This window comes from Globicephala melas, chromosome 15, assembly GCF_963455315.2.
Source record: "Globicephala melas chromosome 15, mGloMel1.2, whole genome shotgun sequence".
Lineage (NCBI taxonomy): Eukaryota > Metazoa > Chordata > Mammalia > Artiodactyla > Delphinidae > Globicephala > Globicephala melas.
The window spans coordinates 69,061,876-69,079,955 of record NC_083328.1 but is presented as its reverse complement, the minus strand read 5'-3'; the positions used below and the strand labels follow the sequence as shown (position 1 = coordinate 69,079,955).

Here is an 18,080-nt window from a genome sequence, read left to right as displayed (position 1 = left end):
GTCTGTAATTTTCTTTTTTTGTAGTATCTTTGTCTAGTTTTGGTGTCCAGGTGATGGTGGCCTCATAGAATGAGTTTGGGAGTGTTCCTTCCTCTGCAATTTTTTTGGAAGAGTTTGGGAAGGATGGGTGTTAGCTCTTCTGTAAATGTTTGGTAGAATTCACCTGTGAAGCTCTCTGGTCCTGGACTTTTGTTTGTTGGAAGATTTTTAATCACAGTTTCAATTCATTACTTGTGATTGTTCTGTTCATATTTTCTATTTCTTCATGGTTCAGTCTTGGAAGGTTATACGTTTCTAAGAATTTGTCCATTTCTTCCAGGTTGTCCAATTTATTGGCATAGAGTTGCTTGTAGTAGTCTCTTAGGATGCATTGTATTTCTGCAGTGTAACTTCTCCTCTTTCATTTCTAATTTTATTGACATGAGTCCTCTCCCTCTTTTTCTTGATGAGTCTGGATAATGTGTTATCAATTTTGTTTATCTTCTCGAAGAACCAGCTTTTAGTTTTATTGATCTTTGCTATTGTTTTCTTTGTTTCTATTTCATTTATTTCTGCTCTGATCTTCATGATTTCTTTCCTTCTGCTAACTTTGGGTTTTGTTTGTTCTTGTTTCTTTAGTTCCCTTAGGTGTAAGTTTAGATTGTTTATTTGAGATTTTTCTTGTTTATTGAGGTAGGCTTGTATAGCTATCAACTTCCCTCTTCCTGCTTTTGCTGCATCCCATAGGTTTTGGATTGTCGTGTTTTCATTGTCATTTCTCTCTAGGTTTTTTCTGATTTCCTATTTGATTTCTTCAGCGATCTCTTAGTTATTTAGTAATGTATTGTTTAGCCTTCATGTGTTTGTGTTTTTTACCTTTTTTTTTCCTGTAGTTCATTTTTAATCTCATCGCATTGTGGTCAGAAAAGATGCTTGATATGATTTCAATTTTCTTAAATTTACTGAGGCTTGATTTGTGGCCCAAAATGTGATCTATCCTGCAGAATGTTCCGTGCGCACTTGAGAAGCAAGTGAAATCTGCTGTTTTTGGATGGAATGTCCTATAAATATCAATTAAATCTATCTGGTCTATTGTATCATTCAAAGCTTCTGTTTCCTTATTTATTTTCATTTTGGATGATCTGTCCATTGGTGTAAGTGAGGTGTTAAAGTCCCCCACTATTATTGTGTTACTGTCAATTTCCTCTTTTTTAGCTGTTACCAGTTGCCTTATGTATTGAGGTGCTCCTATGTTGGGTGCATATATATTTATAATTGTTATATCTTCTTCTTGGATTAATCCCTTGATCGTTATGTAGTGTCCTTCCTTGTCTCTTGTAACATTCTTTATTTTAAAGTCTATTTTATCTGATATGAGTATTGCTACTCCAGCTTTCTTTTGATTTCCATTTGCATGGAATATCTTTTTCCATCCCTCACTTTCAGTCTGTATGTGTCCCTAGGTCTGAAGTGGGTCTCTTGTAGATAGCATATATATGGGTCTTGTTTTTGTATCCATTCAGCAAGCCTGTGTCTTTTGGTTGGAGCATTTAATCCATTCACATTTAAGGTAATTATCAATACGTATGTTCCTATAACCATTTTCTTAATTGTTTCGGGTTTGTTTTTGTAGCTCCTTTTCTTTTCTTGTGTTTCCCACTTAGAGAAGTTCCTTTAGCATTTGTTGTAGAGCTGGTTTGGTGGTGCTGAATTCTCTTAGGTTTTGCTTGTCTGTAAAGCTTTTGATTTCTCCATTGAATCTGAACGAGATCCTTGCCGGGTAGAGTAATCTTGGTTGTAGTTTCTTCCCTTTCATCACTTTAAGTATATCATGTCACTCCCTTCTGGCTTGTAGAGTTTCTGCTGAGAAATCAGCTGTTAACCTTATGTGAGTTCCCCTGTATGTTATTTGTCGTTTTTCTCTTGCTGCTCTCAATAATTTTTCTTTGTCTTTAATTTTTGCCAATTTGATTGCTATGTGTCTTGGCGTGTTTCTCCTGTATGGGACTCGCTGTGCTTCCTGGACTTATGTGGCAATTTCCTTTCCCATGTTAGGGAAGTTTTCAACTATAATCTCTTCAAATATTTTTTCTGGTCCTTTCTCTCTCTCTTCTCCTTCTGGGACCCCTATAATGTGAATGTTGTTGCGTTTAATGTTGTCCCAGAGGTCTCTTAGGCTGTCTTCATTTCTTTTCATTGTTTTTTCTTTATTCTGTTCTGCAGCAGTGAATCCCGCCATTCTGTCTTCTAAGTCACTTATCCGTTCTTCTGCTTCAGTTATTCTGCTATTGATTCCTTCTAGTGTAGTTTTCATTTCAGTTATTGTATTGTTCATCTCTGTTTGTTTGTTCTTTAACTCTTCTAGGTCTTTGTTAAACATTTCTTGCATCTTCTTGATCTTTGCCTCCATTGTTTTTCTGAGGTTCTGGATCATCTTCACTATCATTATTCTGAATTCTTTTTCTGGAAGGTTGCCTATCTCCACTTCATTTAGTTGTTTTCTGGGGTTTATCTTGTTCCTTCATGTGGTACATAGCCCTCTGCCTTTTCATCTTGTCTATCTTTCTGTGAATGTGGTTTTTGTTCCACAGGCTTCAGGATTGTAGTCCTTCTTGCTTCTGCTGTCTGTCCTCTGGTGGATGAGCTCAATACATAATTGTTAACTCAAGTTGAGTGAATCTTTGGTTTAACTATAATACGCTCAAAGACCCTCTCTAATGTTGTAAATTCAGGTCTAACTTGACCATTTGATGATATCCTACAAAGTTCTAGGCATTTCCAAGGGGTCTTATATACATGGACACATTTCAGATTCACAATGAGCCTTTCCTCTTGGTGATGTAACTGAGTCTTGTTAGAAGTCACCCAGCTGCTAAACATCACAGCTGTAAACCAGCCCTATGGACCCAAGATCATGTCCACACTGTTAAGTCTTCCAGAATTCAGAGTTTTTCTTTTTGTTCTCCTTGAGACTTTACTGATAAGATTCAAAACAATTTCTTTCCATCCCTAACCTCCTCCCAAGTGAAAGGTAGGGGAGGGGTTATATCTATAAAGAAACACAAGAATTTGTGAAGTACACTTTACTATGAGGCAAGAAAAGGAAGGCAGAATCCCAAAGCCAATTTCCCTTCCAGCCTGCAGCTTGGCATCTCCCTACAGTGGATGGCTAATGAGGCACAGCTCTGGAAGACCAGGCAGTCAGGTGTCCACCACGTAGGTTTTACTCTCCATCCCCAGCTGAGGACACCAAGTCATTGTCTTTGCAGTAAGCCCCGCTTACGTGTGCCATGTAGAGTCGATGGAATCAGAGGGAGAGCAGAGTGACTAGGAGGGACTGAGGTCCCTGTCTCCAAAGGCATTCTAGATGATTCCCCAATGACCCCTAGCATTGCCTCTAGGGCATGTGTCACTCAGGTGGGACACAAGGAAGAACTGGGTAGAGATGGTTATCATTGACAAGTTAGAACTCCTTGGGAGCCACAGATGCAGAGATGGATCCTACTGGCCACTACAAAGGATCGGGCTGGGAAGGGAAGAAGGTGCCAGAGTCTCTGGGGAGCTGGGACATCGGATCTGTATCTTCATCTGCAGAGGGCATGGGCTTTTTAAAAGGGGAGAAGCCACCTTAGCCCACACTTAGCAACCTCTCAGTTCTGGGGTAGACTGCAGGGGTGGGGTGGGGGGGGTTGGGACATGTGACATGTGTCTCTGCAGAGATAGTAAGCCTGGGTACCACCCCCTGCCAGTGAGCATCCAAAGGAGGGAAGAGAAGCCTGGTCGAGGCGTCAGGAGACCTGGGCTGCCCCTCACGGGTGTCGTCTGGCCCTTCGGCATCAATTCTGTGTCCAGTAGGGGAGGGGAGGCGTTGAAGCTGTGGTCCACAAGTTCCTGCTGCCATTGGCTGGGCTGTGGCCAGGCTGAAGGACAGCATCCCAGTCTCTTATGTGGCAGCTTGGTGGAATCCCCTGAGGCAGGAGAGAGGACCTGGGCAGATAGCAAGCAGCCTGGAGCTGCCTGCAGGCTGGGGAGGAGCCTAACTCCTGGGCTCCACCCCTACGTGGGAGGGAACAGTGTGTTGGAAGCACCAGTTCAACTTGGTTCTTAGCATCCGTGCCACACTCGGCGCTACCAGATGCGTTCCCACAAAACCTGCCTCGTTTTGTCCACTCACCAGTCCTCATTTTACAGATAGGAACCCAAAGTTCAGTGCTGTTACTACTTGTTCTAGACCATGCATTCTTAACAAGGGTGCTATTGCCCCCAAGAGGTGAAAATTTGTTCTTGGGGTAGGGGTGGTGAAAAAAATCTTCCTCTTCATATGCATTTCACGTTATACGTAAAGTACCAAAACAGTTATGCAGGTATGTGTAGAGTCCATATACAGCTAGACAACATACCTGTAGAATTAAAATTTCATGGGGAAAATTTTGCTAGTCACTCTTGACTATTAAGCCCTTGATCTGTGGCTAATCTGAATCAAGATGTGCAGGAAGTGTAAACTACACACCGATTTCAACCAGTAGGAAAACAGAATGTAAAATATCTCATTAATAACGGTGTGTTGATTATATGTTGAAATAATAACATTGTGGATACCTTAGTTTAAGTGAAATATATTATTAAAATAAATATCACCTATTTCTTTAAAACATTTTTTAATTTTAAAGAAATATAAATTATTTCTTAGGAAATATAAAATTACAGATGTGGCTCACATTCTATTTCTAGTGGGCAGTACTGCTCCAGACAACCGTCTGTTAAGAGGAAGCATCAGGATTTGCACCTAGGTTTTCTGGTTCCCTCCCAAGCTGTTTTGTAATCCCACAGCTGCCTTCTCAGAGAAGATCTACCTGCTGTGTGACCTTAGATGTGCCTCTTAACCTCTCTGAGCCTTCGTTTCTCCTGACTGTTTGTAAATGGAAAAACTCCCTCTGGCTGTAAGTTTCTATTCTAGACCCAGCTGAGAGCCTAGGGTCACCATAGAATAGGAGGTTCCTAATGACCTATCTCACCAGAAATGACAGTTCCATAAATAGCAATGTCACCTGCTGTGTGTCTGCTTCTGGGGAAATACCACATTTGCAAGATTAGAAGAGGAGCTTCTCACCTGAGACCAACAGAAAAGAGTGTTAGAATAAAAGATCATTTTAATGAAAAAGGAAGAAAAACAAAAGCTTTCATCTCTTGTGGGGAGGAGGAGATACAACCAAAAAAAAAAAAATAGACTTTCACAAAGCCTTCCCATAATAATAGGGGCTAATGATACATCTTACAAATGCTGTTCTGCTAGATAGAACTGATGCTCAGATCTCCAGTATGTCCACCCTTTTTTCCCCCTTTCCTAATGCCTAATTTAGGGGAGGTGGGAGAGAAAAGTCAATTCTATTTTAATTTCATGAGAAAAATCCTGAATGAAGGAAAAATGTGATGGAGTGAAACTTGAGCCCTCAGCCCCCTGCTGACCCAGAATGTGTGATTATGTGATCAATGGATTTCTCCAAGGAAAGGCTGTGCAAATCTGCCCCCTGCCTTCACCTTCTGACAAGGAGGCCAGAAGTTCCAAGCTGGAAGGAGGAAGGCTCTGGGGGGCGTGGAAAATTCAGTCAGGTAGAAGCCCACTGGTCTCCCTCCAATCTCCAAATTTACTTCCACCCCAGCTCTCCTTAACTTTGGCATCCCTGTCCCCAGCTCTCTAACCAGGAGCTCTCCCTGTCCTTCCAAACTCCAGGTGTGTCCTCTCACTCCAGCTGACCTTTTGCCAAACAGGTTTCCCCCAGCAGTTTCTGGTCTCCCAGACCCTGGAAGCAAGACTGGCCACTCATCATGGCGCTGAGGCACTCGTCAGAGCACTGAGGTTAGTTAAGCAGGTGGACTCTAGATTCCCACTGCCTGAGTTCCAGGTCTGGCCCTGCCACTTACTACCTGTGAGAACCCTGCAAAATTACTTATTCTCCCCGTGCCTCCGTTTCCTCATCTGTAAAATGGGGAGAATAATGGTACCAGACTCAGAAACTTGTGGTGATTAAATGAGTCATTCATGGACAGCGCTTGGCATGGCTCCTGGCAGAGTTGAATGGCAATAAGTATTAACTCATATTGTTATTGCAATGAATTTCTACAAGGAAGTGAGAAGCAGAGGGTTGAGCCTCTGACTTCTGACCTGTGGTTCCATGATTCCAGACTAGCCAATCAATGTGACTTAGCAAACGTTTATTTTTGTTCTTTCTTTTCTAAAATATTTAATTTTAAAATACTTTTAGACTTACAGAAAAATTGCAAAATTAGTACAGTTCCCACAGTGTTAGCATCACACATGGCCACAGTGAAATGTATGAAACCAGGAAATTAACACTGATGAATATTTTAAACTACAATATGTGAATACTGTAATCTACAGACCTTATTTAAGTTTAACTTTGTTTTCCCACTGATGTCCTATTTCCAATCCAGGATCCTACATTGATTGCAATTATTATTATTATGCCTTCGTTTCCCCCTAGTCTGGGACAGCCCCTCAATCTTTGCCTTTTGTGACCTTGGCACTTTTGAAGAGTACTGGTCAGTCATTGTGTAGACTGTTCTTTAATTCAGGTTATGCGTTTTTGGCAAAACTACCACATAAAGGATATTACTTCCTCCAGAGCCTCTTATCGGGAGGCACCTGATGTCCATATTTCTCATTACTAGAGTTGTTAACTTTGATCACTTGGTTAAGAAGGTAGCATGTATTTATCGAGCATATACTATGTTTCCTTTGGGGGCTACAAAAGTGAATAAAATGGTATCCGTGCTCTCAAGAAACTCTCCAGTCTAATGGACAAATGTTGTTCTACTTACTATTGTTGTGCAACAAACCACCCCCAAATTTAGTGGCATCAAACAACCACCTTATAATGCTCACAGGTTCTGTGGGTCAGGAATTTGAAAAAGCCTGGCCTGTTTCAGCCCCATGACCTCTAGGGGCTCAGCCAAGAAGACTCAAAGGGCCGGGAGTGACTGGTCAGCTGAGAACTGGAAGCATCTGGAGGCTTGCTCACTTAGCAGTCTGGTGCCTGGACAGTAGGACTCAAAGACTTGATTCAGCTGCGCCTCTTCATGTGCCCTGTGCTTCCTCACAGCATGGCCATCCCACAGGCTTAAACTTACACAGCAGTTTAGATGCTGTAGACTTGAGCAACCCCTGTGAACGGGTCAGAAGCTGCATAGCCTTTTTTTTTTTTTTAATACATTTCTTTCTTTATTTTTGTCTGCATTGGGTCTTCATCGCTGCCCGGGGGCTTTCTCTAGTTGCAACAAGCAGGGGCAACTCTTGGCTGCAGCGCACGGGCTTTTTGTTGTGGTGGCTTCTCTTGTTGCAGAGCACGGGCTCTATGTGCGAGGGCTTCAGTAGTTGTGGCACACGGGCTCAGTAGTTGTGGCTCGCAGGCTCAGTAGTTGTGGCGCACGGGCTTAGTTGCTCCGTGGCACGTGGGATCTTCCCAGACCAGGGCTCGAACCCGTGTCCCCTGCATTGGCAGGCGGATTCTTAACCACTGCGTCACCAGGGAAGCCCTGCATTGCCTTTTATGATCCAGTCTCAGAAGCCACACAGCACCGTTTCCTCCACACTCTGTTGGTCAGAGCAGTCACAAGTTCTCTTAGACTCAAGAGGGAGACGTAAGTTCTACCCCGTGGTGGGAGGGCTGTCCAGGATGTGTGGCCATTTTTATAAAGCACCAAAAATGGGAAAGCACTGAAGGGGCTTTCTGCTTATACAGAGGTGGAAACTCAGACCCCAGAGGACAAGAGCTTCAGCAACTGAGGCCTCGTTAATGATTAAATACATAATTGAATTGAGTCAGTCCCTCTGTGGGGAGGCAGGCCCAGACAGACCCACTGCAGAGCCCTAGAGCCTGACGGTTGCCGATACCCACAGCCAGTGGTCCCCCTGGCAACTGGTCACATACATGCCCAGAGGGCTAAGGGCAAAGTGGCAGCTCTGGGTGGAAAATGCTGGACTTTGGCATCAGAAGGACTTCATTTCAAACCCAGCTGTACCACATTCTGAGTTTATTACATTTTCGTTATTAATCCTCATTTATTTGCGAACCTCATTGACTTCTACTCTGTGCCAAGCTGGGTGTTGGCAGTTATAGCAACGAATAATTAGCATCCAGGCCTTGCCCTCATGGAAGGATTTCCCCCGGCTATCTCTGCCAGAAGGGCCACGGATGGGGCTGCAGGGTTCCAGGGAGCAGGGTCAAGGGATTATTCAACTCCTCTCTCATCTCCATGCCCAGAGCCAGCTGGAGAGGAATTGGTCATGCAACTTAGCAACTTAACCAGGTTAAACTCAGCAGAACAGCAGTCAGCTGAGTGTGAAGTTGGAAGGCAAGCAGCTTATACTTAGAAACCTGAGAAATATTGCAATGCAGAGTACAAGCAATTGGGAATATCACTAGACAGACTCATTAAGTGAAAAGACTTCTATGAAAATAATAAAATCATAGCACCCAGGACACCGCAGCACGAGATTAAAAGCTGAAAGGAGGTTTAAGCTTCATATTATTAAGCTGCATTATGACAGTTTAGGAAGAAAAAGCTTAGAGCCATCAGAGTTGAAGGTGGCCCCGTTATGGGAATCTGACAGCATCTTTGAAATTCAGAGCAGGTTGAGAGAGTGAACTGTCAGAATATCCCTCCCCTCTGGGGGAGAGGAGGGGAGAGGAGGAAACGGAGAAGTAGTCCAGTGGTGAGGCTTGGAGGGGCTGAGATGCTAGTAGGGGGATCATGTATTGACAGAAAGACACCACCTGAAGTCTGCCTGGGATCTGAGGGGCAGGGTGGTGATTTAGGGAAGAGAGTGGGGCGTGCATGGAAAGCACTCAATACATGTTAATTCTTGTTATTATCACCTACTGGCCAACTTTTCAGTTTTGGTTGCTGGGTGGTGAATACTAATGACCCTGGACCAGTTGTATTCGGAGCTTGCTTTCTCCTAGTGTTTGATCCCAGAGCCACCAGGAAACCATCTGAAAGCGGAAAACAGGATATTGATTGGAAATCAGCAAAAGCCAAGTTGGGCAAACATCTTTTAATCCTGGCGACCAAGGGAGTCCACACAAGACTAGGACAAGCTCCCTGTAGGGTGACAGCAAGACTTTTGTGCCCAGCAAATTGCAGGCATCATTCCCTGTGCTGGCAGCGCCTGGAAAGGAGCATAGCCCAGGCAGACCCTGGCCTAGCCAGCCCAGCCCACAGTCTGGGCCCCTTACTTCGGAGCTCAGCCTTAGGAACCAGAGAAGCCTGGCAGGGCCTACCCAGGGATCTGTGCCCCATCCAATAGTTAGTAGAGCACTTTGGCTGGTGAGGTTACAAAATACATCCTAGTAACGCAATTCTTGGTATGTGGTGGATCTAGGTTTCAATAAGGTTCTGCAAGGCTAAAATCCAATGGTCTCCCCTCCCCGACTCTTCTCATTCTTGAATGTCAGCAGCATCAGAAAGATCAGGCTGGTGGACATTCACAGATCTTCCCCAGTAGTTCCCTGAAAAGACTCATCCCCCTTCGGGCCCGGTGCCACGTGTGCGCTCTACCTCATTCCTACATCTCTAGGGACCTTACCCTTCACCAGCCAGAACTCAGCAGCTCTCAGATTCACCCCCTTCTCTCCATCTCCTCAGCTTCCAGTCCGAACCAGGCCTTCTTTGTCACCTGTTATCTGGATGACAGTCAGGCCCTGACTGTTCCTCCAGTCAGTTCAGAACCCCGTACCCTCGCCAGCGAAGGTGCCTCTGCAAATTGAACATACATGAGCATCACCTGGAGAACTTGTTAAAATGCAGGTTCCTGGACCAAACCCCAGACATTTTGATCAGTAGGTCTGAGATGGGCCCCTGATCTGCATCTCTAACAAGCTCCTGGGCGATGCTGATGGTATTTTGTCTATAGACCACAATTTTAGTAGCACTATTCTTAAATACATGTATGATGCTGTATCCCTCCCATTTAATGACTTTATACTGCCCTCAAGACAAAATCCAAGCATTTGAACATTCACGTAAAGACTTCCATGACCTGACCTCAATGCAGGACTGTCACAAACCGTTGCATGGGTTGTACACTATACCACCAAGGGGATGAAACCCACTAAGCTACCTCCTGTGTGTGTCAGGAGGGCTATGACTAGGCATTAAGAAAGGCATATTGGGTTTCCCTGGTGGCACAGTGGTTGAGAGTCTGCCTGTCGATGCAGGGGACACGGGTTTGCGCCCCGGTCCGGGAAGATCCCACATGCCGCGGAGCAGCTGGGCCCCTGAGCCATGGCCTCTGAGCCTGCGCGTCCGGAGCCTGTGCTCTGCAACGGGAGAGGCCACAACAGCGAGAGGCCCGCGTACCGCAAAAAAAAAAAAAAGAGAGGCATATTTTTTCCTTCTCACAATGGTACTTTCAGCTCACTGAAATACAGGGGGCTGGGATTGGGGGTTGGGGGTCAGCATCTGCCTAGAGAAATGCCTTTTTCTTATTTGCACAAAATCACTCATAGGTCAGTAGCCATCCTGCCCAAGGGCATCTCTCTGGCCTCCTCTTCCTTCACTCTCTGACTCCCATCACTTCCCCCCATCCCCTCTCCCACCCCCTTCATCTGTCTATAACACCTTCACACTCTATGGTGAAGACCTCTGGACCCCAGAAGCCTTCTCTATTAGATGCTCCCAAGAACCATTTTCCCTTCCTTCAAAGCAGTAATCTACACGTGCCTTTATGACTCATTCCTGTGGTCATGCCCATCTCCTGCACTGGACTGTAAGTTTCTGAAGGCTCTCCAGTTCTTAGCACAGGGCCAAGTCCAGAGCTCACTGAATATTTGTTGTAGATTCTATTCTGCAGCCCCAGAGACCTCACAGGTACCAAAATCCAGCATGCCACCTTTTGTTGTGGTTTCTTAAACATTTTATTTTGAAATAATTCTAAATTTACCCCCAAAAAAGTTGCAAAAATAGTACAGGGAGTTCCGTACCCTTCACACAACTTCCTCGAATGTTAACATCTTCCCTAGCCGTGGTATGTTTATCAAAACTGAGACTTCACAGGGGCGTCCCTGGTGGCACAGTGGTTAGGAATCCACCTGCCAATGCAAGGGACACGGGTTCAAGCCCTGGTCCGGGAGGATCCCACGTGCTGCAGAGCAACTAAGCCAGTGCGCCACAACTACTGAGCCTGCGCTCTAGAGCCCACAAGCCACAACTACTGAGCCTGCGCACCACAACTACTGAAGCCCGTGCGCCTAGAGCCCATGCTCCGCAACAAGAGAAGCCACTGCAATGCGAAGCCCACGCACTGCAACAAAGAGTAGCCCCCACTCGCTGCAACTAGAGAAAGCCCTCGCTCAGCAACGAAGACCCAACGCAGCCAAAAATAAATAAATTAATTAATTGAAAACAAAAACTGAGACTTCACATCTGTGCATTTCTATTGACTGAACTCCAGACTTTTTTTTTTTCCCCCAGATTTCCTAAGCTTTTCCCTAGGTGTTTTTTTCTCTTTCTAGGTTCCCACATACCATTGAGGTGTTGTGTCTCCTTATTTTCCTCGAATCTATGACAGTTTCTCGGGCTTTTCTTTTCTTTTTTTTTGCAGTACACGGGCCTCTCACTGTTGTGGCCTCTCCCGTTATGGAGCATAGGCTCTGGACGCGCAGGCTCAGTGGCCATGGCTCACGGGCCCAGCTGCTCCGCGGCATGTGGGATCTTCCCGGACCGGGGCACGAACCCGCGTCCCCTGCATCGGCAGGCGGACTCTCAACCACTGCGCCACCAGGGAATTCTCGGGCTTTTCTTGTCTTTATGACTCTGACATTTTTTAAGAGTGATGACTATTTCTCAGTCTGGGCTAGTCTGATATTATCTCATGGGTGGACGGAGGTTCTGGGGAAGAAGACCACAGATGGTATGTATGCTTCCCATCACATACCAGAGAGCCCTTGATCTCAACGTGACTGACTTGTCATTGGCAACGTTGACCTTGATCCTTTGGTTAAGCCCTTGTCTGCCAGATCTCTTCGCGTTAAAGCTACATTTTCCCCTTTTCCATCGTAAGTCACTAGCTCCAGCCCACACTCAAGGAGAGAGAAATTAGGCTCCACCTTCTGGGCGGAGGGTTATCAAAGAACTTGTGGTCTTATTATATTTGGGGAGAGATGAGGTTATGCAAATATTCCATTTCTCCTTCATTTCACCCACCCACTTTAGCATTCAGTAGTGAATCCTACCTTCAGCAACTATCACTGTGATATGCCAATGGTGAATTTCCAGTTCCTTCCAGCGTGCTGTTCTAGGATACTTTTCCTTGGCATGTGCCGTATTTCATAGTTCTTCTGCTCAATCGCCTTCATGCTTTAGGGCTCAGATCCAGCATTCTCAGCCCTGGCTGCCCAATCAAATCTCCTGGAGAACTTTAAAAATGTACTGATGTCCAGGTCTTTGTAGCCAAAACGTTCGATTCAATTAGTGTGGAGTGGGTGCAGGCATTGGTACTTTTTGAAAGATCTTCAGGGCATGTGCTTTGGAATCCAGGCTGAGGACCACTAGCCTAGCCCAATGCTCTTGCAGCTTCTCTGGGATGCTGTCCTCACTCTCTCTGGCAGAAGCAGTTACTCCCAGATCTGTATTCCCAAAGGCTTTGGTTACCTGCAAGATCTACCAATGCCTCTGTTGGTCCCCAAAGTCAGGAACTGGGTCTTCTTCACCAGTGTTTCTCAAGAGCTCAGAACAGAGTCCAGCACAGAATTGGTTCTTGGTGAACATCTGTTGATGGAGAGAATGATTCAGCCACAATGGAAGCAAAAGCTGTGTGCAGAAGTGGCAAGTCCCTGCACTCCCTCACTGGCTCAGCAGTGTTAGAAACCCAGGAACAGCAATATGTGTGTTGGTCATAATCATTTTTCTGCTCTTACTCTACTCCTCAGCTCTCTAGGAAATACAAGGGTCCAATGGCCAAGAAGTCACTGGCATGTACATTGCGGCCATCTGTGCGTTCACACTGTTCTTCAGAAGGAAACATGTTCGCATTTTATCTTTAAATTGTCAGCGAACCAAAGCATCAACACTACACTTCTAACAAGAGGAGATTACCTTGAACTGGTCTCCTTTTATACATTTGCCTTGGAAGTCAAGAAGATGGAAGAGACCATGCCTGTAAACACTTTTACAATAGGTAAAAAAAGAGGGACAAAAGATTTTAACCAGTTGTTCTGAGTTTTAAAAAAATTAACCTTTATCCATTGAACTGACCAAGTCAATCTATTTTACCTGTAGCCTTGTTAAAACTCTGCTATCTTGAGACTTCCAGAAAATGGACTGGAAACCATCTGGAGAAAGTCAGGAGCAGATGGAATGGATAACATAGGGTACTGAACCCTCCCTTCCCCAAAAGGTTTAGGATGAAGACACCACACGTATAGTAGCAAGAGGAGAGGATGCTAAGCTATAGAGCGTGCTTCTGGATCTTCAAGCTGTAGGTGGGCAGGTCTTGACCCAGTTTATGCTATCAGCACTGACAATCGATGCCACTGTGGGTTTGTTTCCTCAGTAGGGGTCATCTGTTAGGGCATGAGCTCTTTGAATAGCAATCAGGTCCTTCCAGGGCATCCCTGTGTTTCCAAATAGACTTATCCAGGTTCTTGCTGCATCGTGGTACCCACTGTGGTGAAACCGAGGCATCAGAGAACACTTCGTGAATGGCGGGTCACCATCTGTCCTTCCAGCAAGCTGCCTGATTGCACGCAGAGCTGTCCTCACCCTGGCTCGCACTTGGACCATGTCACCTCTCTTGGCCTCAGTTTCCTCAGCTGAGGAATGGGAATAACCATAAAGAATCCACACCATTTTTTTTTAAGGATTAAATGAGATGAATTTTATGTGAGTCCCTCTTCACAGTGCCTGGCACAGAGTAAGTGCTCCAAAATGGTGTTTTTTTCATGACTGCATCTTCTAACAACCTGCTTCTGAGTCCTGGCCACTTCCCTCAGCTCTACTTTATCTCATATCTTCCCTTAACCACCATCCACCAACTCATCCTCAGGCCCAGAAACTTGTCAACTGCTCTCTTTGAACGTGGAACCTCTGTGGTCTAACCCTGTACCTGGCCCAGTGCCTGGAGCACAGCCTGGCTCAATCTAAGCACGTTCAATACGCAAGCAGGCCCTTCCTGATGGGCTCTTTGAGGGAAATCGTTTTCTGTTCTCCCCACCCGTCTTGCCCCCTCCTCGTCAGCCCACGGTGGAAGGGCTGCCTGTTCTTCCCAAGATGTTCCCTGGTCCATGGCAGCTGGCGCCTTGATGCACAGGCTAAAGTCACTCATGGACTCCCCCCTGGGGCCTTACTTCTGAACAAAGGGGCTGCCTTCCAGGAGTAAAGAAGCTGCAGGTCATTCTGCAATATAAATCAAGACAGAAACTGGAATTAAAAGGAGTATTTTACCCTTCAAGAGCCCAAGACTCTAGGAGGTTAAGCAAATTGCTCAAGCCGCATAACCTGGTTTGATCATTCATTCATTTATCCAAGGGGAAAAATGCGGAGCAAAAACCACATAAGATCTTTGCTCTCTTAGAGCTTAAAGTCTAGTCCAGGGCTCAGCAGACTCTTCCTATACACGGTCAGAGAGTAAATATGTTAGACTCTGTGGAGTTACAACTACCTAATTCTGCCTTTGTAGCGTGTCAGCAGTTATCACAGACAGTACAGAAATAATGGTGGGGCTGTGTTCTGGTCAGATTTTATTTACAAAAAGAGACGATGAACCAAATCTGGCTTTCAGGCTTTACTTTTTTGACTTCTGGGCTGATGGCAAAGGGACTCATCAATGAAATAATTTCATGGTTCAGTATAAAAGTAGTGGGGAGTCAGTAACAAGGTGAAGGGAAGGAAAAAAGTGTCTGAGCTGGCAGAATAGCTGGTGCAAAAGCCCTGTGGCAAAAGGGACCATGGCTCTTTTCAGACACTGAAATGAGGCCTAGAATGCAAGATAGAAGGGCAGGAGGGGACTTCCCTGGTGGTCCAGTGGATAAGCCTCCACGCTCCCAATGCAGGGGGCCTGGGTTCCATCCCTGGTCAGGGAACTAGATCCCACATGCACACTGCAACTAAGAGTCCGCATGCCACAACTAAGACCTGGCGCAGCCAAAATAAATAAATAATGAATAATTTTTTTAAAAAAAGATAGAAGGGCAAGAGAGGCCAGCTCATGCAGTGAGGTGATGGAGAACCACAGGGTAAGAATGTGGTCCTAATTCCGAAAGCTGTGGGAAACCATTGCCCTTTTGATTCCAGGGGGTGACTGGATTCTTGTTATGAAGGGCTCACTCTGGCTTGTGGCTGGGGATCCCACTGAGAGCGACCAGGAGAGACCGGGGTGGCCCTGAGCACTTCATTGCAGCCAGAGCGCCATCCCTGGAGCCCAGGGCTGTTGTGCAGCTCAGCACTCTTTCCCCTACTACCTCCTTACTTTATGTTTGCTATTCTAACAAATCTTCCTCTCTCTCCACTTCCAAGTGAAGAGTCACATTGCAGGATGCATTTTACGGTCCCAGCTCCATCCCATTCCATTTTTCTCACCTTCCTTCTTTCCCCCCGCCCCCCAGCCCGATCCCGCACTAACTTCGTAAAACTTGAAAGTTAAATTTTTCAAAGACTGTTTCTGACAAAGCAGTGGGAATTAGATTTGGTGAAGTCCTTCATAAAAAATTGAAGACACGCTATATTAACATACATTGATTTATTCATAGTGTTTCATTACAAGTAAGTGAGGATCCTGTAATAGCAGGAAAGGTTAGGAGAGCAGGGGAGCACAGTATATTATATTGACAGCTAGGTGGAAATTGAGTCGCTTCTGGATTGAATTTGGAGCACAGAAAAGGAATTGGCTAGTAAATAAGGCATGAATTTTACCACCCATTATCTGTATATCAATGTAGTTGCCATCAGCCCAGACAGGGGACGGGGGCAGAATTTGCAAAGGATGTTCCAGCACGTCTTCTCCCCTGGTGGCCTGGGTTAGCAGACACAGGCAGAGCTCTCCAAACATCTGCCGCCTTCTGCCGCTGGGGAAAACTGGAATCCAGCTGCACACAGCTCTCCTGTTTGTTCACCACTGTCCAGTCAACACGGGACTCTTCTTGGTTCTCCCAAGCCTTTCCCCACCCCAGGTCTTTGCCTGGTTAGCTCCCTCTGCCTAGAATCTAGAGTGCTCCTAGACTCTGTATCACCCCCAGGTATTAGTTCAGTTCTCCCCTGAGATACCTCCCTGAACACTTCGCCTTAGTTTGGCATTTCTCAGAAGCAGAGCCTGAGGCAAGGATTTGAGCACGAGCAGATTATGAAGTGTGGGAAATACTAGGGAGTGGGGAAGGGAGAGAAAGTAGGCAACGATGGGTGTGTTTTCCAGTCAACTACCTATGGAGGCAAGTGGAGTGGCATCCCTCGGGGAAATCCCAGGGATGCTGCGGGGGTATCACAAGAGGAACCGTGGAATGTATTTATCAACTCCCATTAATCCAGTCTCGGGGGGTGTGAATTAACCAGCACTTCCTGTGCGTACCCAGGGGAAAAGCCTTCAGACAAAGAGAGGCAGGTGTTTGCAGTGCTTGCCTTTGAGAAGGGCTGGAGTAGGCAGGGTGACCAGGCCCCCCAGGGATCTGCTAGATGGGCGCCCCTGCCAGCTCTGCTAGCACAATGGCCAGTTCCTTCAGTTCTGTACGTTTCTCCTCCTGGGCTCACTGCGCTTCAGGCAAAGTCTGGCCTCTGTCCTCAACATGTGACATCAGTTGCTACACTGCACTGCTCCTGCTTCATAGGGGAGAGAGGTTACTGCTTTCTCCAGAACATTTGGTGCCCTAGCCAGAAACAGCCAACTGCTTATTTTTGAAGTAAAGTTGGTATATTACCTTTTCTGCCTGGGTTTGGCCTTCCTGACAAGCATGGGACATTCCTGACAAAAGACAAAGTGATGTGAGGTGTCTGTGTAGTTGACTTACCTCGTTCTGGAACAGAAGACCTTGAGGACAGGGCCTAGCTTGTGTCCATTGCATTCATTTGCTAGGGCATGGGAGCACACAGTGCAGGTCCTGGAATAGTACAGGAGTATGCGGGGAATGGTTGTGGAGGAGCAAATGAGTGAACGAATGAAACTCAACAGATCTGGGTTTAGTCTTGGGTCAGTGATAGGACACCGAATAACCGTGACAATGCCTGCCAGGTGGCTGCATGTGACAGCAGCATGAATCTCACACAGGACGTTGAGAGAAAGAAGCTGACGCTAAAGAGTACACTCTGTATGATTCCATTTAGATAAAGTTCAAAGCCAGGCAGAGCTAGTCTATGCTGTTAGAAATCAAGGTAGAGGGTATCCGTGCTGGGGGGAGGAGGGAAAGGATTGGAAGGGGGCATGAGGGGAAAATCTCGGGTCTGGTAATGTTGTGTCTCTTGATTGGGTGTGGTTAGATGGTCCTGTCCAGTTAGTAAAAATTCATTGAGCTGTATAATTTTCTGTATATATATTATACTCTAATAAAACACTTTTAATAGAACAAACTAGATAAACAAAAAAACCCTGAGTTTGCCTCTTTAACAACTGTGTAATTTAGAAATGTGCTTCTCAGAGTGTGATCCTTGGGGGCCAGTGCCAGGGATGCCAGCTGTTTTGTTACATTCACAGCAGGATAAGTGCAGAAGTTGAAAGTGAGCATCTAGAAACTTTTGAGGGCCTTGACGTTGCTGTGACACCTGTATGTGTGGTCAGTGGACACGCCTCCTTGCACATAACGTAGAACAGTTTGGTTGTTGCCAAACTCACATGATGAGTCACGTGTGATGTGGTCTTCGGATCATTATGGGTCTGCAGTGGACTGGGAAACGACTGGGTCTTCACCATAGATATTTTGAAAAGCGCTGGTTTAATACAAATTGTTGCCAGTTGAGCCTCAGCTTCTCCAACATTAAAATGAGAATAAATACTCTGACGTACGCAAGGTTTTAGGGAAGAAAAACTAGATAATGCACAAGAAAGCGCCAGAGAGCGCCATGTGCAGTAGGGGGTGCATGAGCTGCAGGGTTTTTTTTTT

General features: G+C 45.7%; 1 protein-coding gene across 16 annotated transcripts in view; it reads left to right on the top strand.

The window, feature by feature from the left end:
- PTPRT (protein tyrosine phosphatase receptor type T) overlaps positions 1-18,080 on the top strand; it is a 1,174,296-nt gene that overhangs the window by 864,070 nt on the left and 292,146 nt on the right. The window lies entirely within an intron of this gene.